Source organism: Rhinolophus sinicus, linkage group LG15 (assembly GCF_036562045.2).
Source record: "Rhinolophus sinicus isolate RSC01 linkage group LG15, ASM3656204v1, whole genome shotgun sequence".
Taxonomy (NCBI): domain Eukaryota; kingdom Metazoa; phylum Chordata; class Mammalia; order Chiroptera; family Rhinolophidae; genus Rhinolophus; species Rhinolophus sinicus.
This window is the reverse complement of record NC_133764.1, coordinates 37,850,038-37,874,853: the sequence shown is the minus strand read 5'-3', so window position 1 is coordinate 37,874,853 and position 24,816 is coordinate 37,850,038. Positions and strand designations below refer to the sequence as shown.

The 24,816-nt window shown below is 53.3% G+C and overlaps 1 long non-coding RNA gene across 2 annotated transcripts; it reads left to right on the top strand.

Moving 5' to 3' along the window:
• The first annotated feature begins 296 nt into the window (after positions 1-296).
• On the top strand, positions 297-24,022 carry LOC141568906 (uncharacterized). Of its 2 annotated transcripts, none has more exons than XR_012492207.1 (4): positions 297-449; positions 16,962-17,320; positions 17,783-17,910; positions 18,093-24,022. It is a non-coding gene; the product is annotated as an uncharacterized LOC141568906 (long non-coding RNA). The 2 variants fall into 2 exon arrangements; XR_012492208.1 differs by lacking the exon at positions 297-449 and adding an exon at positions 8,978-11,624.
• Positions 24,023-24,816: the final 794 nt, after the last annotated feature.

The following is a 24,816-nucleotide window of genomic DNA, read 5'->3' as shown; positions in this document are numbered from 1 at the left end:
AATAACCCCGATCTGGGCATTACTTATTCAGCCTGCACCTGCATGTTCGATGTGTGGCCCTTGGTCTGGGCAGGAAGACTCTGTGGCCCTCCAGGGGTCAGGACACATGGGTCCCTTCCAGTTCTACATTCTATATTCCACAAAGCTATCAACTTCTGCTCCCCCACCTCCCTTGGATGGCAGTAGGAAAAGACAGAACAGACAGGACTGTGAGCAGAAACCCTGGATGGAAGTTGTTGACTGCAAACAAGACAGAAACGGGAGGGGCGAGCGGTCTGTGAGCTCCCCGGGAGGAGACCCACAGGGTGGCCAGTGCCTTCCAGGTCCATCACTCCGTGGGCACAGGAGCAGAGGGGTGGAGGGGTTCCCACCACAGAGCCGGAACCATTTCTCAAGTGCCCAGCTTCCTCGTAGATCCCCAAACAGAAAATGCAAAAGGCTGGAAACAGGTTAGACCTTTCCTTTTCCTCATTGTTCCTCTGGGAGATTAGATTTGGGTTGACTGCGTACAGCAGCGTTCTGGCCTCGCTGGAGAGTGAGAAGCAGAGCGCTGCACTGCCTCCCTCCCTCTGTTCGTCTCCCCCTCCCTGCTGGCTCAGGGGCTCAGCCCATGACGCAGCTGCCGGCAAAGGGGGCCGGGAAGGGCGGCTGTCTGCTCCTCGCCTCCAGCCACCTCTGGCCAGCTGCGTGACCCTTTGCCGGGAGCTAGGCAGGGCCTGCCTGGTGCTTTAATGTGAGATGGAGTTTGACTTGGGGTCTTGTAGACCATGTATGGAATGATTTCAGGATTGTTTTGATAAGGGAGGATTGAAAATACAGGTTTGATTTTGCTGGATGCTGTGTTCATACCAGATGCTCTGAGGAGCCGACGTCCCTCCTACCCAGACTGGATGACTCCCCACGGGGTTTCCCTCGCAGCTCCTGCTTCTTTTCTTTCCAGCACACCTCACAGTTTGCAGTTAGTTGCACCTGAGGTAGGTTCGGTGTGAGGAGGGACAGAACGGTCTCCATGCCTAGCAGGGAGGCTCCCTGGAAGCAGGAGCTTTGGTGAGAAGAGAGAAGGATGCACAGGAGAGAGGCACAGGTACCCAGCCCGGAAAGGGAGAGAATGTGGCTCTGAGGGACACTGGGCGGCGTCTGGAAGGAGGACGCCCCCAAGGAAGCTGGAGTGATAAGCAGGAGCCTGGTCACACACGGCCTGAATGAAGGACACGAGTTTGCCGTGAGGTGGCCCTTAGAGGCTGTGATGGTTGATGGTATGTGTCAACCTGACTGGGTCACAGGATGCCCAGATAGCTGGTTAAATGCTATTTCTGGGTGTCTATGAGGGTATTTCTAGAAAAGACTAGCGTGTGAGTCGGTGGACTGAGTAAAGCAAATTGCTCCCGCACTCCCCGAGTGTGGGGGGGCACCATGCAGTGTGTTGAGGGCCTGGGTAGAAAAACAAGGTGGAGGGAGGGGAACTCTTTGTGTATCTCTTTCTCTCCATGCTTGACCCTGCTGTGCACTGTCCCCGGCAGGTGGGCAGGAGTCCAGCCGGTGTTCTCAGGGATGCAGACTGTCTCCTTGATGAGGCAGCCCTTCTGTGAGTCAGCTCACCTAGTCATTAGAAGGCTCCTGACACCAGGCCACAGCCTGTTTCCTTCAGGGCCACCTCCCCTCTCTGCCCCTCCAAGGGTCCTGGGGCCACAGAACTCATGTCCCCATTTTTGCCCTTCCACTGTCCCCTGCCAGTCTCCCCTTTGCTTCTCGTGCCTGACTCCTACCACACCTCACAGGATTTGATCTGTGGCACAGTTTTGGGGGGAATGGCCCAGCCTGTAATGGGGGGCACCCTTTAACCACTTGCCTATGCCATGTTGATTTTGTACCTTCCCCCCAGTCACAGGCGCCCAGGTGAGGGATGAACTGGACCGAGGTTGAGCCCATCAGCTTTTCTCTCTTGGGCATTTGGGACTGCTGTTAGGAAATTGCCCCTGGGTCGGACTGAGCTTTGGGGAAGAGCTGCTGAGGGCAGCCCTTCCTCCTGCCAGGAGGACTGGGTAGGAGGGAGCAAGACACAGCCACTAGGCAGTAGGAGGCAGGGAGGAGAGGTGGAGCGGGCACCCCGGCACGTCTGACACTGGCTAGCCCTGCTTCGTACCCTCCCCGAGGCCCTGTGCTCCTCTGCCCGTGGGTTCTGTGGGGCACCCCAAACCAACCCACGCCCCTGTGTAAGCTGTTTCCTTCCTTGAAACCAATGCTTCACCAGTATCTTCTCTCCCTCCGTGTCCTGACCTCCTTCCCTCTCTCCACCTCCAACTGGGGCAAACTCTAGTCTGTTAGTGTCTCTTTTGAAATCAGGTGCCCAAGAAAGAGGCTGGTAAGAGGTGTGCTCTTGGGGGTGCAGGGGATAAACTGGTCTTGGGGATCCGGAGACACATGTTATTTCTATCGATGAGAACATGGGCCAGGGCAGGTCCCGCCTCCTGGGCCCAGACTGGAAGCCTCGGGCAGGAAGTAATCCTGTCTACTGGTGCCCTCACCACAGCCTCCCTGCACAGGTGCCCACCCACAGCCACTGCTCACAGCCCAGGTGGCAAGGTTTGCTTCTTCCCCGTCACTTCCCCAATGGCCAGAAGGCTGGGGGATTCCTCTAGTTTCTACGACTATCCCTCTCCTCTGTGGTCATAATTCCCTTCAGGCAGCTACCAGCCCACTGGGCTAGGCTGTGATTAGGGTGATTGCTATTATTCTCGATATGGAGACTACGTAATGGGGACGACGCGTGCAACTTCCGCTGAGAGCCCACAAAGCCCCTGGCTTGGGGGAGGCCCACAGATACCCTTCTCTAGGATGGAAGGGTCCCTAGAGCCCAAGGTCAACATCCCACCATGCCCTGTGTCCCTGGGGGGCTCCAGTGCCGTAAGCCTCATTCACCTCTCCCAGACTCCATGGAGCTGTGGGCTACTGGGTTCGGGAAGGCCGGTCCAGGTCTCCAGGGGCAATTCTGTCCCTTCACAGAAGAAGCCATGGGGTCTAGGAAGGGAAGGGATGGGCCTAAAATCATCACATGAGTTAGCTGCAGTGCCTGGGCTGGATGACCTTCCTCCCATGGCCCCCCACTCAGGGCAGGGGGCTCCAATCAGGGGCAGGGCACGCTCATCCTCCCCAGCCTCTGCCGGGGGTCTTGCGGAGGCTTCAGGAGCCTCCAGGGCTGTGGGTTCAGCTCCCAGGCAGGGCCAGTGGGAGCAGGGCTGAGGCCCTGAGGCCAGAGCTAGGTTGAAAATGTTTGGCTGGATGAGGATGGAGGGGGAGAGGCAGGAGGACCGTTCCATCAGGCTGTCAGTTGTCAGCACAGCTCACTGAATTCAATATGGAAGGTTCTGGAACGCGTGCCCTTTTCTAGGCTCCTTGTTCCTGGAGGAGCCACCCACCCACTCGTTTCGCCTCCTGCCCTCAGCACATCCTTGAGACAGCAGAGCTGCATTTTTATCAGACACACGCAGGCATTCGGGAGACTGTACACACCAGCTCGCTAACCTTTACGTGGCATTAAGGAGCAACTCCCTCCACCCCGCCAAGAGGCAGTGGGCTGCCCGGGCAACCCCCATCCAGGACAGCCAGGCAGCTCCTGGCCAGGACTGTGCGTGCTTTAGGTCTTGTGTCTGTGCTAATGGAACACTAGCCTGATTTTCAGCGACTGGGTGCCCCTCCCCCTCCTCTCTTGGTGACAATGTGCTGACTTGGAGGGCACCGCAGTGAGGTACCCCTCCTCTGTGGCCAGGACTGGTGCCAGGCTGCCCGTCCCAGCCCCCTGCCCACCACCAGGGCTTGCCCTGCAGCCAGCCTTTACCCAGTCAGCACAGCCTCACATCGGCCCTCATGAATCTTTCATGGCACTCCAGAAGAATGTGCAAGCACACGCCACGGGACCACTGCAGGCTGCCGGCTCCAGCAGCAGAGCCAGCAAATGGCGGAGGCGGAGGCAGCAGCAATGGGGGTGGGGTGGGGGGCGGGAGGGGCACGAAGGAGGCTCAAGCGGGAGTCCAGGCCACAGCAGGTGAGTGACTGTGACCAAGTAGCTTCCAGGATCTCCCAGCAGCGGGCATGCCGCTGGCCACATGCACATGCGGGGACACACACACACGCACACACACACACATGCGTGTGCAGGATTGGGGAGGAGTTTGTGGGCAGTCCTGCCAGGCAGAGAGAGAGAGAGAGAGAGAGAGAGAGAAGCTGAGAAGGAATAAGGAGGAGAAGAAAGAGCAAAGCCCCAGGAGGGGCCCTGGGTGCAGCTCCTACCTCCTGCTCAAGCCCTTCAGGGGCGTTTGTCAGGTGAGACCCCACGTCCCCCTCCCGCGTGCTCAGAAGGCAGATGAGGCCACACACACAGGACCCCAGACACAGGCCCCAGGCCCAGCAAAGATGAGCTGAGTGGGTCTTTCCTCAGATGAACCCCGAGAGTGCCCTGGAACCAACCTTCCACTAACTCTCACAGGATAGACAGAGAGGGACACTTCCCGGCTCTGCGTCTAATCTTGATGCCCAAACCTCACAGGAATACAGAATCCCAGGAATACAGAATCGGTTTAACAACTCAAATTCTATCAGTGTAACTCATTGAATTAACAGAATAGAGGATAAAAATCACCGGCATAGAGTCAGAGGGACATTTGCAATCGATATTTATCTCTGTCTCTGTCTCTTTCTCTATTCTCACCCATATCTATGTTGAATCCATATCTATATCTATGTTTAGCGCCCAGACTATATGAAGAACATCAGCAAATCAATGTTAAAAAGACATGATGAGCATATACAAAGGTGCTCAATTTCATTAAGCATCATGGGAATACAAATTAAAATCACAAGATGCCATTACATGGGGAACAGAGTGGCTACAACAAGAAAGATTGACCTCCCACGTGTTGGTGAGGCTGGCGGGGGCGGGGGCGCTGCCTGGAGCTTCTCACACTGGTGGTGGGGGTGTAGATTGGCACAACCACTTTGAAAATGGGCAATACCTATTCAAACCGAATGTACGCCTGCCATATGACCCAGCGGTTCCATCCCCAGGTATACGCCTCAAACAAATGTGTACAAATGGTCACCACAGCCCATTCCCATCAGCACTTTTCATAATAGCCCCCCTGACACTGACCCCACCTGCAGCCTCAGAGGACTGGCGGGGGATGGGGTTGGTGGTGAATTGTGATTTGTTCCCAAGAAAGACGAGCAACGAGAGGCAATGAAGTACTCCACGCCCAGATGGCGAGGCCCACAGATAAGGTGCGGGAGGCAGAAGCAGATACAAAGTGTACATGTTGTGTGATTCCATGTATATGAAGGTAAAGAAAGGGGCAAGATGACTGATGTACACGTTAGGATGTGGCTGTCCAGGTGGGGGTTAGTGATGGGAAGAGGCGGGAGGGGACTCTGGGTGTTGGCAATGTCCTCTTCTTGAGCTGGGTTTTGATGACATGGGTGTGCTCATTTGTGAAAATTCCTGACGTTGGATACATAGTATTACGCCTTTCTTTATGCATGTAATACTTTAATAAAACATTTCTTTGAAAAAGGTGTTGTGTCCAACAGAAGCCTCCCCAGGGCCTGCTGAGAAGGAGGTGTGGGGCCCAGCTGAGGGTGTCCACTCTGGGTTTGCATTTACATGTTGGGAAGCCCACCCCCAAGGGGACAGAGGCCACAGGTGGCCACAGCCACGGAACGTCACAGCTACAAAGGACCTCAGAGGGAGTCATTTCCAAAGCCTCACTCTGTAGAGGAGGAAGTGGAGCCCCATGGGAAATCCACAGGCCTCATCCAGGTCGCTCGAGACCCCTGCCCCGTGCTCATTTTGGGAGCCCATCATCTGGTGGCTCTCCCTGGGGGTAGTGACTGTCCCCTGCTGGTGCACTTTGACGTCTCCATCCCCCCTGGCTGAGTGATCCTGTGCATGCACCAGGGTCCAACTGACTCGTGCCCCGGCCGGCTTCCCTCCGCTGGCTGTCGGTGCTGTCAGTGCATGCAGGGCAGGCAGAGGGCTGGCCCTGAGGAAGGCCACCGGAGCCCTGGGCGGGGTGGGTTCCTTATGAGCAACGGTGGGCAAGAAGGGTGAGTGAGGAGCAATGTGTGGAGGCCTGGCCACCTCAGAGACCAGCGAGAGAGGGACTCAGCCCTCCGGGCAGCGTCCTGGGCCCATCCCCAGAAGGTCTCCTGTTCAGGTAGGTCAGGGGCCTGCCCGGGACTCTGCATTTTTCCAAACTCCACTGGTGATTCTCGGGCAGGTGGGCTCCATCCACAATCCTAGTCACCTGTGTGTTTTCCTCCCCATCGCTCCATCCTACTCATCCTTGAAGCCCCACGGGTGTGTGGACAGGACCTATTTCCCCTGCCGGTTTCTGCTCACTGCTTTCTGGACACTCTGGATGGAGGTGAGGAGAGTGAACCAGGGGACCCTGGGTCCCGCAGCCGAAAGGCAGGTTGTGTGTCCCTGGTGGGCCCCCGGGGTCCCCCAGGAAGCAGGCTGCCAGAGGCCCTGTCCTCCACCTGTTCTCCACGTTCTGCCTGAGAGGGACAGCCTCCTTCCCACAGGTTTGTGACTTCTCTCCCACCGCCTATTTCTTGGTGACATATTTACAAACAGAAGGCAGGAGGCTCCCTTGCAAGATCAGCCTCACCATTCTCCTCAGGGCTGGGCTGAGGAGGCCATGGCGTGAAATCCATCAGAATCTCTTCCACAGGCCTTCTGGGGATAGCAACGTTGTTTCCGACCGCAGACTCACGTTGCAGGGCAGAGCACAGGCAGGGAATGACAATGGTTCTCCAGCCCCAGGACGACGGCCCCATGAAACATAAGGGAAGCAAAGGGAAGGAGAGGACAGTGCCAAGCAGGGTCGCGGGGCTGACTGGGGGTAAAGAGAGAGGAACCGGAATATGGACCCGGGTGATGGGCTCAGAGGTTCATGTGAGTGACCTACAGAGGCCGTCTGGGTGGGTTCTGCCCTCCCCGGGGGCAGCCAGCGGGGCTTTACTCAGCAATTTTATGAAAACTTTTATGCAACTATTGTACTAGTTGGAAAAAATGGCAAATACCCCCAAATGGTGTTCATTGGGGACGGCCCAGTGGCAGGCCACGGGAGAACCACGCAGCGCGGCGGGAAGGAAGCCTGGCCGTGGCGATGAGCGCGTGGAGTAGGTTCTGGAGAAGTGTGTCTGGAAGGGAAGGTGAGAGGGGGCAGCTGGTCGGCCGGCCGTGGCCAGGGGAGCTGGGGCACGGGCACGGGCTCACAGGGCTGGCAGACCACACTCAATGCCACGCTCATGTCCATCGGCTGCGTGGCCTGAGGCACAGGTTTGGTTTTTCTTTTTTTAAGGTGAGATTCATGTGACTTAAAATGAATCATTTCAACGTGAACAATTCAGGGGCATTTGTGCAGTCATCACCTCTGTTAGTTCCAAACATTTTCATTGCCTGGTGCCCAATCCCCTCCTCCTAGCCTCTGGCAACCACTTTCCATCTGCAGAGACTCCCCCATTCTGGATATTTCATACGAATAGAACTTTCTAGCATGTGGTCTTCCCTGACTGACTTCCTTCCATGAGGCCACGTCTGAGGGCCGTCCGTGCTGCAGCATGTGTGTCAGTGCTGCATTCCCTTTGAAGGGCTGAAAAATGGTCCGTGGTGTGCCTGGACCACTGTGTGTGTGTGTCTCTCTGCTCCTTGCTGGTGGACACTTGGGTCGTTTCCACCTTAGGGCTATTGTGGACAGTGCTGCTCTGGACGTGTGTGCACAAGGCTTTGTTTGAGTCTCTGCTTTCAATTCTTTTGGGTCTACACCTAGGAGTGGCATCCTGGCTCATGTGGTCATTTTATGGTTCACTTTTTGAAGAGCTGCAAAACTGTTTCCCGCAGTGGCAGAGACATTGCACATTTCCACCAGTCATGTGTGAGGGTTCCCATTTCTATACATCCTCACCAACACTTATTTTCCATTTTTTAAAAAATTCCAGCCATCCCTATGGCTGTGGAGTGGTAGCTCCTTGTGTTTTTGATTTGCATTTCCCTGATGACGATGACGGTGACTGTCTATCTCTTCAGGTGTTTTTTGGCCATTAACATATTTTCTCTGAAGAAATGTTGATTTAAGTCCTTTGCTCAGTTTTGGAAAAAGTTCTGAGGTGGAGTTTTAGGCCTCTTTAAACCTCAATTTCCTCATCGGTAGAATGGGGAACATACTAGAGTCTCCCGCATGGAACGGAGACCAACCGTTTCTGTATACCAGAGACTGCCCTGTTCTTTGCCGTCCCAGGAAGTCCCTCGGTGTGGGAAAACTGGGACAGTTGTCACCCTGCATGGAGCTGCTGGGGGCAGGGATGAACTAAAACCGGCTTGGAAAGCTTGGCACCGGGTCCCTGCTCAGGGAATGTCAGCTGTTATCAATTTTAATCATTTTTAATATGCACTCATGATAGAGAAGACTGAAGTGTAAAAATTCAAAGGCATAAATACAAGTCACCTCTGGCCTACCACGTGAAATGATTTTGAAGGTTTTATGTTTCTTTTAGATGACAGAACCTTGAGCATGTTAATACATGGAGGGGAAAGGAGCAGTTAGAACCACAATCACTTAATTAGGACTATTTATTGAGCACGTGTTATGTACTAGCTGCAGAGGGAGAAGTTGAAGGCACATGACAGGGAGGAAGGAGCCCACCTGAGGGGAGGCAGGAGAGCCTTCAGAGTCAGGAGAGCAGAGCAGAGAGGGCTAGGAGTAACGGGGTGACCGGGACATTTCCAAGGAAGGAAACAGGCTTGCGGGTCCTGCTTCTCCTCGTGACATCTCCGTTTCCAGAACAGTTTAGGTGCAGCCTTAGCTCGAGGCTCGGAGGTCCCGGCCACAGCAGGAGTCTCCTGGGGTCGCTCTCTGCCTGTCCTCTCGTGGGTGGGGCGGCCAGCTGAGATTCCCAGCCAGGCTTTTGAGCCCCTCCTGCTCAATCATCCAGTCAACACTTGCGAGCACCCCCCACAGCTCACAGCCTGTGCTGAGAGGTGTGGGGCAGGGAGGAAGCACCTGGGACCCCCTTGAGAAGCTGCAGAGCAGATGGAGCCTGGAGGCCTGGGAGACCGTGCTGGGTGAGGTTCTCAGTGTCAGGACGGCCCCAGCCCCCCAGGAAACTCACTGGGTTGTGGTCGTTCCTGGGGGAGAGGCCACGTTCTGGAATGCAGAGCAGGTGCGTCAGTCCTCAGATCCCTGTCCAGCCCGCAGAGGCCCTCTGCTAACCTGCTGTCGCCTGGGAGGATGTGATAGGCCACATCTGGTTTGCCTGGCCAGGGATCAAGACAGTTCATAGAAAGGGGAGAAATCGCCTTGGGTGCAGACTCCCAGGATGCAATGTGCAGGCCTGTGTGGTGTCCTGGGCCCCGGTTGGTCACGTGCAAAGATAGAGGCAGAGAGATGCTGGGAGACAAGAGGCCACTCCCGCTATTGGCTCTGCCACTTACCAGCCGTGTGACCTGAGTGTGTCGTGTTTTTTCTAGTGGTACGATTGAACTGGATTGTCTTCAAGTGTCAGGTTTCTGGGTCCGCGGGAAGACTGTGAAGGTCTGTCCTCCAAGCCCTGTGGCTGAGCGAGCTCCCATGCACAGCTGCCTTTGCATCAGACACCAGCCAGCAAGCCACTGGGACAACCCCACTGAACTGCCCTGTGTCCTCTAGTTACTACATATTTACTAAATACCTTTTGTGTGCCTGGGACTCTCTGGCAATCCTGCTCTCTGAAGAGACAGCAAATCCCTGCCCTCTTGGAGGTCAACTTCTGCCAGATTGGGCTTTTTCTGTGTTGTTCCACATGGCAGGGCCGTGACCAATGAGTAAAAGTTACAGGGAAGTGGGTTTAGGTTTGATCCTAGGAAGGACTTTCGAGTGACATCAGAATGGAAAGGGCTTCCTTGTGAGCTGGTAAGCAACCTGTCTCTGGAGATGTTCAGAAAAAGATGGAAGACACAGGAGTCCTGGGGGACAGACTACACTGGTCCCCATGGCCTTAAGTGTGGGCGGGACCTTTGACTTGCTTCTGACCAATAGAATGCAGCAAAGGGGATGAGATGTCACTTCTGTGGTTATGTTGTGTAAGATGTGACGTTTCTCTTACCAAGAAACTCTGTCTTGCTGGTTTTGATGGAGCAAGTGGCCATTTTGGGGTGGTCCACACAGCAAGGAGCTGAAGGCAACCTCTGGCCAGCTACCAGCTAAGACTTGAAGGGGATCCCTGGCCAACAGCAGCAGGAAACTGAGGCCCTCCGTTGAACAGGCCACAAACAACTGAGTCCTGCCAATGACGCTGGGAATTCGGAAGTGGACTCTTCCCCAGTTGAGCCTCAGATGAGACCACAGCCTTGACCTCGACTGCAGCTTTCGGATGAGACTGAAGTCGAGGACCGAGCTAAGCCATGCTGGACCTTTGACCCACAGAGACGTGAAACCATCAGTGAGTGCTGTTTTAAGCAGCTAAGCCGTGGTGATAGTTACGCAGCAATAATTGATAACCAATACATGACGTAGTGAGAAGATGTTTGCGTCGCCCAGAAGGCCGATGGTTCTCCTGTAAGGTCCCTTCCACCCTGGAGATTTCATAGTCAGGTCTTATTCTTCTCCTGCATTGTGCTTAGTTTCGCTTCTTGCATGAAATACGGACCCGACGCACATTTGTTAAGAGATATGTTGCCTTAGTACTGGTTTTTGCATCAGAGAAACAGGAGGCCTGGCCTTTGAGGAGGAAGTGCCTGAGCAGTACTGGGCGGAAGCCAGAAGCCTGGATTCTCTGCTCACTCCGGCGGCTCTATCTCAGTGTGACCTCAGGCAACGCTGCCTGGGCTTTGTGCACCTTGTCGATAGAATATCGGACCTGGCCTCTCAGATTTGTGTAGGTCCCATGAGCTAATATGACAGCCTATTAAGAGGCCACAGAGGTAAGGAACTGTTATTATTTGTTATGAAATGTCACAAGCATTCCTGCTGGGTGACTCATGAGGCTCAGAGATGTGGAGAGTTTCTCTTCCAAATAAGGCTCGGACGGAGCTTCTAGTTTGAATCTGAACCCTTGGGAGCCGCTAAAGGCCTTGCTAATCCCACCTGTCCCTCCTCTCCTCATGTCAGAGAAACCCACCCGAAGAGACGGATTATGGGCCCGAGTCTTTGTTGAAATCAGTAGACAATCTCCCTGATGATGATGGACTTCTCGGCACTCGGCAGGGGGAAGGGTATCACACACTTGCCTTCAGAAATACAGGTGACAACCGTGCGCTGGTTCCTGGGTAAAGAGACAGAGAGGAAGATGGCAGAAGAGTAACCAGTAAACAAACAATTTTCGTGCCAGGATTTTGGAGGGCAATATCTTCTCACATTTATTCACCACCCTGTATAAGCACATCATCTTTAATATCAAAACTTCTGTTCCCACTCTCAGTGGCAAGGTTGCTTTGAAAGCCGCCAGCACTCTTTCCTGTTTCTGAGCTGAAGTTCTCATGACTTTCCAGGGGCTTCCGGCAGAGTCAGAAGACCCCAGGGAGCAATCAGATACTGAGTGCTGGCAGCCCCAGTGGTCCAGGGTTGAGGGGTGAAGACTGCTTTGTTTTCTGGGTAAGTGGGGGAGAGAAGTACCTGAGTACCTGTGTCATTCATTGGCGCTGGCCGCCGAGAGGGCCAGGCTGGAGATCCCAGCAGAGTGCAGACTCACAGGGGAGTGTTGTCATCAAGTAGGGTGTCTGCCGCCTGAGATGGGCAAGTGATGCATGGGTGCCTGTGTGCGTATCCCGATCCATTCCGACCCCTTCATTTCACGGGAATGGGGTCGAGACAGGTTCTGGAACTGGGTTTGTGTGGCTCTGCCACTCCTAGCCCTGTGACCTTGAATGAGTTACTGAACCCCTTCTTGGCTGTTTCCTTATCGGCTTGACATATAAGCCTGGCGTATAAGTGTGACACACACACACACAATATATATATACATAATACATATATAATATATAGAATTCACATAATATACCAGAGGTGCCAGAAAAGTGTACACAAGTGGACACTTTGGTCAATGTTGCTCAAGCAGTAGTTCACCATAATCAGAAGTGTCTGGACACTTGAACACCACTTGTCATTGCAGAGGTCAAACGTGGCTTGTATTCATCTTCTGTTGTCGGTATATACTGAGTATTACAGTTTTAATATAGTTTTCCTTTCTTAAAATGTGTATACATGTTTTTGGCACCCTCTGTATATATATTCATTTAGAAGTACATATCAATATATTTATATATGTTAGCTATACTTTTCTGTTGCTTTCATTGCATTTTTAACAGTTTGAAACCCTTTTATTTATCTGTTTTTAATACATTGAGTACCTATTATGTGCCAGGCATTGTTTTAGGATTTGGAGACACATCAATGAGTAAAAGAGTCCTGTGCTCGTGGTACTGGCATTCCACGGGGCAGGCAGATGACAAGGAAGTAGACAGATATACGTGTCGTCCAACGGTGGCAAGTGCTACCAAGCAGAATCAGGCGGGGGAGAGACTAGAGACTAGATCAGCCAACCCCGCTCACTGTCGCCTGTATTTTATTTATAAATAAAGTTTTATTGGAACACAGCCATGCTTTTCCCCTTCTGTGCTGTCTATGGCTGCCTTTCAAGTGGAATAGTTTCTGCAGAAACTGTCTGGCTCGCAAAGCTGAAAATTATGGACCATCTGGCCCTTTATAGAAAAGGTTTGCTGATCCTTGTGGAGGTGGCATGCTCGGGGAAGACTCTCGGGCAAGGGGAGGAGGAGCTGAGCAGTGTGTGTGGGAAGAGGGGTCAAGGCCCGGGAAAGGCAGGTGCCATGGCCCTGACAGCAGATGTGCCAGGTGTGGCTAAGGACAGCAAGGAGGCCAGTGGGAGTGAGTGAAGTGGGGGGTTTTGAGGATTTGGGCTCTTATTCTGGCAGGAATGGGAACCAAGGAGAGGCTGCTGTGCTGACACTACAGTGTGTGTGTGTGTGTGTGTGTGTGTGTGTGCACGCGCACGCACACGCAGGGGAAAGCTAGTCCTGCAGTAACTTAGTTGGCTTGGAGCACAGTGACAGGTTGGAGAAGGTAAGAAGTGGCTGACTCTGGAGAAGTCGAGCTGCCAGGATGTGCTGATGGGATGAGAATCTGCTTTTAATGCCTTGGAAAATGGACTGAGTGAATGAATGAATGTGGTGACTTTGAAGAAGAGATGCCAAGCGGATCAGTAGTGCAGCAGGGCCTAGAAGTAGCCTCCTGGCTCCCATGACCTGCCCTGCCCCACAGCTGTCTTCCTAAGGCCCCAAGGACGAGGGTCCTCCCTGGTGCCAGATGAGCGCTGACCTGTGGACACTCCTCGAGTCGTAGGTTCCCTGGGCACCCAGTGGCCGTCACAAACTGGTCCATATCTCTCGCTTCCAATAGTCCAGGCCCAGATTTCCTCTTGACCAGCCATTACCATAGAGTCCACTGCAGGGGACAGAAAACTGCTTTTTCTTCCCACTCCACATTCACCGGACTCTCACCTCATTATACCTGTCTTGGCCCTGACACCAGACTTGCATGGAATAAGTTGGAGCCAAGCCCAGGAGGGGCGCTCAAGGAAGGTTTTCACCACCTCTAATGACCCAATGCCAACAGCAGCCAGCTAATCGGCAATCTCCCTGTTCTTGGATTTACATTAATTAGTTACTATCCACAGAGGCTTTGGAGGTGCCGAGATTCCTCATAAAATAAGAGACGGCCCAAATCTGAGGCCATCACCCTTTTTGCACGTCACTGGGGGACTGCAGGCTCTGCCGGGCAGCCTGGTGGGTGGCACCTCTGTGGAGAGGGAGCTGAGCCCTCTGGGGGCTTGTGTCAGTCACCAGTGCGTTCATCTCTGTGGAGCCATCAGCGCCTGGGTATGCGGGGAGGGGAGGGGACCATGGAGCTCAGTCCCTGGCTGAAGCGGCTTCCTCACGCTCACCGTCCAGCCTGTGGGGGGCGGTGCCACAGGGCAGAGCTGCCTGAGTTGGGCCGCGTGTTCACTTGCTGACCACTGCTTCTCCTGCTACTCCCCCCTGCAGAGCTCAGGAGATGTCTATGGGCCTCATTAGATGTTCTGGACGATGTTTAGAGGGACAGCTGTCCCTCCTGGACATGCGTCAGCCCCATCGAGTCCCCCTGCCCAGCTAGGTTGAAGCCAGGTGTGTTAGATTCCAAACTGTCACACCCTCCTGTGGCCTGGTCTGCCCATTGTGTTTCAGCATCCAGAGAAGTAATGGAGGAAGTTCCATTGTGGCTCCTTTGGAGGAAAATCAGACCCCCTTCTTTGGCAAAAGCTGTGGGGACCCTTCACTCTTCTCTTTAAACAGCTTTAAGGAGATGTAATTCACATACCATGTGTAAGGGGCTGAAGTGTGTCTCCCCCTAAATTCATATGTTGAAGCCTTGGCCCCCAGTACCTAGACTGTGACTTCCTTGGAAAGAGGGTCTTTGAAGGGGTGATAAAATTAAAACGAGGCCCTCAGGCTGGGCCCTCATGCAATCTGACTCACTTACAAGAAGAGGACGTTTGGACCCTCCGAGGATGTGCACACAGAGGAAAGACCCTGTGACATGAGGACAGGGATTAGTGGGGAACCAGGTGGCTGACAGGGCTTGTGGGCTCCGGTAGATTTCTCCCAGGAAAGAGGGATGCCAGCAGGACCTTGGGGGGTCACAGAAACGCACTGCTGGGTTTTCAAAATTGGAACCCTCACTCATGTGTCCAGAGTGGTGGTGGCCTTGTGGCGGGGGTGGCTGGGGTCTGGAGTGGTCTGGCCTCTCCCTCTCTCTCTGGTGCTGTGTTTCTTTTCGCCTCCCACTGGCGACCCTCCTGGATGGCCCGCCTCTTTTCTTGCTTTTGACCCAAAGAGGGAGGGGGCGGAGCCTTCCTCAGCCTAGGAGGAGAAAAAGCCCGCCAGGCCCAGGATCCATGGCCAGGCCAGGCCAGGCCAGACCAGAAGATTTAATGAAGAGAATTACAATTCCCGGTGGGGGTTGGGGGTGGGGAAAGGCTGTTCTCATTTTAATTTTTTCCTTTTGGCAGAAACTAACTTTTCTTCAAAAACAATGAAAAATCAGGGTGGAGTTTCCTCTCTTGAGTCACTGAGCGCCCCTGGGAGGAGAGGTTTGTGGCCTGGGAGGGAGAGAGGGGCCTTGCTCCTGAGGGAGGTGCCCCACTGGGGCTGGGAGGCAGGGTGGGCCCTCTGGACCAGTTCTTCCAGAAACTTCCTGGCCCTGCTGCCCGTCTGCATTTTCTGCTGACCGGAGGCCTGCCAGGCGCGTGGATGGACATATTGCGGCCTCCGCCATGGTTCCATTCTGTGAAGCTCAAGTTCCCTCCCAGGGACTGGCCATAGTGGCAAAGGTTCTGGTGACCTTGGGGAGGGGCAGGCTGGGCCCATGCAGAGGAGGCAGGGAACCAGGGTAATAGAGACAGCCACCCTTTGTGTCAGGAAGGAAATGTTTCTCCAAGCAGGCACACCTCACCGAACTCTAGGACCCCAAACCTGAGGCTGGGAGACACGTCATGTGTATCTTAGGGCTCGCTCTTGCCCACGTCCCTGGGACCCAGCTTGCAGCTGCCTCTTCCACAGACCACCGGCCTCCCTGTGAGTTTCCTGGGCATTTACCTCACACCTTGGCACAGCAGCTCGCCCATTCGCCCATTCGAAAGAACCAGTTAAATGTCTGGTCCCTGGAGGTGGGGACCGGGCCTCCCTCCCTCCCAGGAGGCCCCTACATGGGTCTGAATGAAGATCTCTGTGCTCACCTGGGTTCCTGTGCTTGGAGAGAGAGAGAGAGAGAGAGAGAGAGAGAGAGACCTGAACAGCCATCAGGGAAGGCTCAGGGTAAAATCCATTGAATGAAAGATGCCTGCAAGAATTGGGGGCCCATGAGCAGCTGTGGGTGGGGATAGAAACCTGGGGACCGGGGCCTTGAGTGACACGACTCAGCAGTGTGGACGCTGGTTAGGAACGTGTGAGATGAGAACTGGGCTGAACTGAGCCAGAATTAAGTGGCCAAAGTGCCCAGAGCTGCCTGGAAGAGGTCACTTACCAGAGGAGAGTCTCCGGCACAAAGCAAGATGGGTGGGGCCGTCTGAGGGCCCAGAACTCCTGGCTGCACACTAGCGTTTGCCTGGCACCCTGTGCTGCTCCTTGGAGTCCTGAAGTTAAGTGCCCAGAGGGCAGGTCACGCCAGCATCCTCCTCTTTGTGTGCCATGTGCAGTAGAAGCTTCTAGAAAGCGGATTTTGGAGGATGGGGACACAGGATGTGCTCCCCCTTTGACACATCGAGTACACCCCCCCACAACCGTAGTGGAGTCGCTGAGAACGGGGTGGGGGACTCATGGCTAGACTGAGCTGAGGTCTGAGAGGCCACATGCAACCTCAGCATTTTATGGGAAACTGAGGCACAGAGAGGGAAAGGCGCCAAAGGTCACTCTCCTGGTCAATGGTAGAGAATTGGAATAAAAATCCAGATCTCTTGGTCCGTATTTTCCCCCGTGCACAGTGCTGTCCTGCTGGAGCAGGGGAGTAAATGAACGAAGAGAAATACAAGACGCACATACGTGCACACACAGCCCCCCCCACTCCTGCTGCTGGAAGGCGGGCAGAGCCACCGGAGACTGAGGGGCCCGGGGACCTGGAGGCTGACCCGGGAAAGGGGGCACTGCCAGGATCCATGTTACCCCAAGGAGCAGGCCCTCCCGCAGCCATTGTTCTTTGTTTTCATTAGGGAAGATCTCAATTAAAATAATTACAGTTACAACAAAAAATTACAGAAGAGAGAAAAAAAAGAGTTCAGTGAAATGCAAATATATTCAGAATAGTGTTATGAACTCGGCTCACCCCCTCTAAAATCATCATTAGCAGTTACATGCTAATTATCCACTTTTTTTATTGTTTCAGAAAGGAAGAGATTCATTCTCGTTGGAGCTGAATATCTGCAAAATGGTGCTACTTCGCGGGGGACAAAATAGACCAAGTTTTTGATAAAATCACAAGGAAGCTGGGATGGTTCCACAGAACTGAAAGCTTTGCCCTAAAAAACAAACAAATGAACCATGATTTTTCATTATGAAGATTTCTCTCCTTTTAAAAAACAGTGTAATTTGTAACCAAACCCCAAGACCTGGGGGGTATTACCCTCTGTTGGCTGTACCCCGAGGGTTTGCCCTTCTCATTTTGTTTCTGGGGTGGGGATGGGGCTTTGATCTTTTCAGGGGCTGCTGTTGGCACCGGCTCAACGCTGAGCCACCCACGTTCAGGTCAGTGGATGTTGCTGTGTCAAGGATGGGTGGTGGCCCAGGTAACAGGTGAGGCAGGAGGGTGGGCACCTGGGGTCAGGGAGGCATTGACTCAGGTGTCTGTCCAGGGAACTCAGTCTGGATTCCCAGGACAGCGCTGCTTTCAGCACCTGCTTTCCCTGCAGAATTTGAGTTTCCCTTTGCTTTGACATTCAAACCCAATCCTTCAGGCTCCCCTGTATGTCTAAGCAAGAACACAAAAATCCTTTAATCAAAGTACCTGTTCCGTTTTTGGATTCAGAAGCTTTGCTCGGTAGACCCACAGAGCAAGGGGCTTAGGTATCAGCCCCTCCAATGAACAGACGAGGAAATCTCGCCTAGGAGGCTGACTTGTCCACTTAGCTATAGTCACTTAGCTATAAGTGGTAGCTTTCAAATAGAGGTCTGCAAAGCCCCGAAGTTCACGATTTTCCTCCCCACCAGGATGGCTCTCAGGAAGACCACCACTGTGGATGGAAACCCGGGGGCATCCCTAGCAGGTGCCAACAACGAAAGGTCCCAAGAGGTCAGCAGTGAGATCCTGTCCTGGTTGCAGGGAGGAACAGATAAAGGTGATCCCAGCCCTTCTGGGCATTTAGGAATTCTTGCATTGGAGAAGTTAGTGTTTGCTCCCTGGGTGGTCCCAGACGTGTGGGGGTGGGGTGGGGATGACCCCATGGAGTCCAGTGTAATGCCCCCTAGAGCACTGACCACTCACCCTACAGGGGTGACCCTGGGCTGTCTGTTCCCACAGGAGGGTCCTGCTGCCTCAGCCGCTCCTCTGCGTCTTGTGGTCAAGGCCATGGTGAGCCTGTCTGCCTAGGCTTCCCCCAGGCTCCTCCGGTGCCTCCAGCTGCCCCACCTGCGTGCTCCTGAGGCTGGGCTCGCCCTGCCTCCTCCTGCACTTTGCCCAGGTATTCCACTTTGCCCTGCCACAGCCAGATGGCCCTCCCAGGTCTTAGCTGGGGTCTTGCAGCCCAGACACCCACCAGCTTCCTTGCTACTGTGCAGATGAGCGCTGGCCACCAGGGTTCACCACCTTGGAGATGGGATTTTACACTTAGTTTTTACCGTGCATTTACCGAGACGTGTGGCACTGGGCTAGGCACAGGAGGAGCACTTGGAAGCAGCCAGCGAGCCGGGCAGCGCCCTTGAGGAGCTCGGAGCCTGCTGGGAAGCTCCCGACACCAGAGTCCCCTGAGTGTTGCTTCGCTGGTGGGAGTTGGCCCTGTATCTGGCTGAGAGGTGCGGAGTGGTCAAGGTCAGTGAGGGGAAGTCATTTCCTTGGACTTCTGCAAGACACGAGAAGCGGGTACAGAGACTGAACTGTTCCATCCCAGGTCCTCAGGGGAAGTGGCCACATGAGATCATGCAATATCTACAAAGTGGGACAGCTGGGGAGATGCTTCTGTCTCCAAGAAGTCATGTCACCCTGGTGAGGCAGGACACCTATCCCAGGGTGAATGCCGAGTCAACGTGCCCAAAGTGACATGGCAGGGCCCAATGTCTAAGAGTATGCAGGACAGTGAGCTTCCCATGCAGGGCCCAGGAGGACACAATCCAGGGGGGACAGGTGCTCATGTGTATAAATCTAAAATGTCAGAAAGAACCCAGGGACGCGCATATGGGCGTGTTGTCGTGTGTGCAGGTACCAACGGGTTTGCATTTAGTTGGAGAGCGCTAACTAGAGTTCAGGTTCAGTCTGTGACGCCCCTTTCCCCCCTCGCCTGTCACCTGGTGCTCCTGAGGGATGTGTGTACCGTGGGGAACTGGAGGGAGCCTGGGATTCCCACAGGCAGTGTGTTTTCCAGGCGGTTTGTCATTTCACGTTTCTCTTTGTAACTTTGGCTGCTTCCGTGGGAAGCTGCATCTTAACTCTGCCGTGCCTTGGTTATGTCGAGGAGGGACAGGGGAGAAGGTGGCCTTTTCCCTGAAGGGACCCACATGGTCTCATTGGTCTGGCCAAAGGGAATCCTAAACTCAGCTCCATTTCCTGGGCTGTGTGACCAGGAACGCTGGCCATCATGAGCTCACATCAGCTAGAATCCTGGGTACTTTCATACTCACCTCAGTGAATTCTCGTAAGGACCCAGTGAAGTGGGCGTCATTTTACAGAGGACGACACTGACTCTCTGAGATGGTTAGGGATTCGCTGAGGCCACACAGATAACCAAGAAGCAGCAGCCTCAGGATTCGAACTCAGGCCGTCTGGCTCCAGAGCCCTTGACCTTCTCCCTGCCTCCCCGTGTTCCGTGTGGCCCTTCCTCTCAGCGTGACCCCATCTGGCCTTGTTCCTCCCTCCAGACCTGCCCCTCCTCTGTTCACCATTTTGGTGAAGGGTGTTTCTAAACTTCGTCTCTTGGAGCTGAGGACTGGGTGGAGTTCTGGTCCCACCGTCCACCTCCGTGACCCAAACCTGCGATTGGCTGTCTATTCCTTTTGCCGTTGACACCAATTCAGGCCTCCTCACCTCTCCCCTGGGCTGTGGCCACTGCCTCCTGGGTGGTCTTCCAGATTTCCATCCATCCTGCATTTGCCAAATGCCAATCTTAACTGAGTTCTTCCCATTGTACACAGGCCAAAGGCCACACTCCTTGCAGGGCATATGTGACTCCCAGTCTCATAATCCACCCCCCCGCGACGGTGCTCCCCACAGGGTCAGAGCTCACAACCTTTTGTTCCCATGATACACTTTGTTGTTCCAAGACTCCGCTCCTTAATCATATTTCCTCTGCCCAGAGCACCCGCCCTCACCCTTGTCTGGCAGGCTCCTATGCATACCTCAAAACCCAGCGCGCAGTTATCTTCCCCCATTCTTTCTTCTCCTTTGAGCTACTTCTTACCACCCTGAACATACCCTATCATCGTCCTTATCACTTATCGTTAATGACCTGCTCACCGGTCTCCACCCCCTCTTGACTCCAAGCCCCCCATCAACGGTGTAAGGAGGTGTTGGGAGCACCTCTGCGTGCCCAGTACCTAGCAGAACCTGGCTCAGAGCAGGCGCTCAGTGATGCTGGCGGAGTGGAATCGAATGGCCTCAGTCCTTCCCCACCCTGCTACCCCGTAGCGCCTCCCGGAGGCTCCGACTTGTCCATTAACTCGTAGACACCAGGGAGCCCGTTCATGGTCTATTAAAGGGCTCTCCGGCCCAGAGACTCCCTCTCTCGTGGCCTGAGTCCCCGGCCTGCTTCTCCACCTCTTCACGTGAAGATCTGGTCAGGGAGGAGGCAAAAAACCAAGAGGCAGTTTTGCTTTGTGGAAGGGATGTGTTCCAGCCAAGTTGGCTGATAAGTGATTTTCTGCAAGTAGAATAATTGGACATGTGTTCCCATGGCAACCAATGCCTTTCCTGGAAACCATTTGGAGGCGAAGGCACGAGGAGAGGGACCGGCTCCGGCTCTGCGGGGCCAGGCGGAAATTGCGGGGCCGCCCGATAACCTGCTCTCCTTTTCGCCACCACCCTGCCTCGGGGCCTCCCTCCCGTGGTTCTCTCCCTGCTTCCTTAGACCACAGAAATCACTTCCACGCCGTGCTTGAAGATCTCAGCTTACACTCCTGGTTCCCTGAATCTGTCATCTCTCCCTCTCCATCAACAGAAAATAGTTTTTTAATGACACACCATTTTACAACGCGTACATTGACAATTGGCAAAATGCTTTCATGAGCACTGCTGTGGACTTCTCTCAAAATAACCTTTGAAGGTTTCTGACATTAAAATTCCCATTTTACAGATGTGGGAACCAAGGCTTGCAGTAAGTGACTGGTAGCACAGAGAGGTCAGAAGTGTGGCCAGGACCCAGGCAGGTGTGATCCCAACTCCCCAGAGCAGGACACTCTCCTTCCCCCATTAGGAGGGAGGGAGGGAGGGGTGACCTTCCCTGAACTCCCTCTCCAAATGGGAAACCCTGGTGACACACCATCCCACAGAAGGGGGCAGAGGGGCTGCTCCTACAGGCGGGAAATTCCTGGCTGGGTCTTCCACTAGCTTCACTGTGAGATTTCATCAGCCTCCCGCCCTCTCCTCTGCAGGGAGCATCCTGGGCCCAGCAGGGGTGGTAACTGGATGAAGAAGGCCCCATCCTGTGCTTTTTGTTGCTTGTCCTTTGATCTGGGAAAAGCTTCCAAGTCTATTGAGCAAGAGGTCATGCCTGTGTGGAAGGGTGAGTGTGTGTGTGTGTGTGTGTGTGTGTGTGTGTGTGTGTGTGTGTGTGTTGGTGTGTGTACAGGTGAGGGCAGAGGGCAGCAGGGACTGGGGTCTCTCCAGAGGGCAGTGAGGCCTGTGCCTAAGGGCTCCGGAGCACCCCAAGTCTGTCCTTACTTGGGATGGAGGGGGTGGGGTCCACAGAGAGGCACGAGCCCCCAGGAGCAGGCATGGCATTCTGCTTTCCTTACAACAGTTCCGTGGGGGTCACACCATCTTAGTGCCAGAGCTGGAACTGGGAGCCCCCCTGTAAACTCAGTTCAGGGCTCTTTGCCTTTCAGTGAGGGCTTCCTTCGCCATCCTCCTCCCATCTCCTGACTATGACTTAAATGACAGTCTATGGGAACAAGAGTCAAAGCGGCCAGCACCTTAAACTTCCAGAAGGCCTCTCTATACTGCTTCCCAAATGGGTGGGGCAGAGCCCGCCCGTAACCCGCTCACAGGACTCGCCGGTGACCAGGAAACATGGCGCACTCTGGCTTCCCACTGTGCGGGCGCCCGGTCTCCCTAGGGCTTCTCTCCCTCTGCCCTGCAGGCCCTTCTTCTCATGCTACACGTTGATTCCATGGTCCCAGATACCGCCATGTGCTGATGGCTCCCGGGCCAACGTCGGCCACGTGCACGTCTCCCACTCCTCCCCACGGGCGCTTCTGCCTCGTGACCTGCCACTCCCCTGGCAAGAGCGGGGATCCACTTCCCCTCCCCGTGAGTCCGGGCTGGCCTTAGTGACTCCCTGTCATCAATAGAGTGTATGGAGGTGACAGCACATGACTTCTGAGACGAGTCAGAGAAGGCCAGGCAGCTGCCGTCTGGTCCCCTGGAGTGTTTGCTTCTGAGTGTTTACTCCCTCTTGGCACCCGGTCACCACCTGTGAGAGACCTAAGGTTTAGGGGCCAGGCTAGCAGACGGCTGCCTCGGGAGGGAAAGAAGTGTAGGGTCCACGGTAACCTCAGTTTCCCTGCTCTTTGGGTGTGTGGCCTGTCTACTCAAGGGCGGCTGCCTTGTCAGCACTCCACGTCTTGAAAAACCAGTAAGCAGCCTTTTCGGCTGTTCTCAGTGGGAGGACTGGTCATCTGTAAACGAGTCTGTCCCCTAGACCTTCAGGGAAGTGTACTGCCACTACTCTAGCACACCTCGACTAACACAGCAGGGGTCCCTGGGGGCAGGTGGGCTCGTTAGAAGGGGGTGTCACTGGATCTAGTTACAGTCCCAGGGGCCCCTGCAAGAGCATCTAAGCCCTGAAGTTTGCATGTCCTCGTGGAACAGTTCAGGAGCTTGTGATGGAAACATTTGTTTCCAAGAGTGATAACCAGGGCCTTCAATGTCTGCTTTAAGATGCCATTTCCCGGGAGAGTCTACTTCTGATTTTGGAGCTGCACTGGATTTCCTGTCGGTTCATGAAGTGGGCATTGTCGACACAGCTGAATTTTTTTATGTAGCCACAACTATTAAGCATGATGGAATCTATCCCATAAACCCGATTAACCCCTTATGCCTGGTGATTTGGGGATTGGCACAACATATTTCTTTATTTTCAATCTTCAGTTATTTTTCTGATTATAAAAGGAACACACACTCATTTATTAAAAATGTCGGCAGAAATGTATAAAGGAAAAGTGAACACGGTGGCAATCCTACTTGCCTAGAGAGTAACTGTTAATAACATGACCTGTTTTAATTTACATCATTGTATGCAATTACTAACCTATAAATGTATTTAAAAATAGGATCATACTGTACATATTATTCCACAGTTTGCTCTTTTCATTCAGAAATATATTGCAGATGTCGTTCTGTGTTGAAGATCTGTTTCGTTCTTTTTAAAGGTTATACAGTCTTTCATCGTAGGGAGGTGCCATGGCCGATTAAGGCAACCCCTTATCGATAGACATTTATTGTATATGATTTCATATAAGGCAAGATCTAAAAATAATTCCCTCAGAAAATAGGAATTATTTTATATTTGTTCTATTAGACTTTAATCAATGCTGTTGCAAGCAACATTTTAAATATCAATTTAAAATGCAACACCATGAGTGGCTACCTTGTACAAACTATAAATGGGCCTCTACAAGACAGACAAATAAAACCAAACAAAATGAAACACTGGATTCACATTTAGTGAATGGGACCCTGTGGCCTGGAATAAAATTTCCAATGACGCTTTATGAAAATTGTGCAACAAACCAACACAGAATGTAGGTGTGAATGGGAAGAGATGGTTTCACAAAATCATGGGTGGGGGGAAAAAAGCCCTATTTCTAAATTACTATTTCATAGAACACGTTTTCAAATATCTAACAAAACCAGTAAAATAAATATAATAGGTAAGATTTGAGTATTTTATTCTAACCCTGAAAAGTATGTACTCTCACCGGTACCCCTCTCCCCCGCCCCAAGCCCTCCAGCACTTTTGTGCCTTGATCTTTGGGTTTACCTTGTATGGGGTGTGACGGTCTGTTGCTCACAATTTCTTTTGCTCTTACAGACAATTCTAAAATAAACATTCTTAAACTTTGTATACTTGAGGATAAACTTGGAGAAGTGCTTTGTTGACGGGTATAGCCACTTAAAAATTTTAAATATGTTGCTAAATTGCCCCCATAAAGCTTGTAGCAATTTGCACTCCTCAAATGGCAATGACAGTAGCCATGGGCAACACTTTATTAAGCTGGCTGGTTTCTGAGCGCTTCTCACGGAATTGGGTAGGGCCTTTGGGGCTGAGAGGAAGTGGAGTAACTCTAGGTCCCAGGTGCTCCCAGGGCAGGAGGGAGGCTGCCACATGACCAGCCACCAGGCCTAAGTGGCAGGGGGAAGTGAGTGGTGTGGAGGGGGTTGGAGGTAAGGCCCCAAACCTGGGTGATCCCAGAGCCTGGATCCTGGCAGGCTCTGTCAAACTAGCCTGTGTGTGCTGAGCAGCCTTGAACGCTGGCCTGCTTTGGAAAGAAAACCTGACCTCGAACCCCATAAACTCTGTGATGCTCTCAAGACTATCATTTATATGTAGAGGCAGGTGAGGTGGGAGCCCTGTTGACATGGGGGGGTGGGGGGGGCTGCTATTTGTCAGGCTCAGACCACAACACAGGTTGTGAAGAAAGTCTCTCACATGTGAGAAATTCCAGTCACACCTAAGTTCATTCCATACACTCATGGTACTGAGTGTCTCCACTAAACTGTTCCAGGCACGGAAATACACATTCACATGAAACAGTCTTTTACTCCAGTGACTCATGGTGGGGGTTGAGGGGGTACCAGTAATAAACCATCCCCAAAT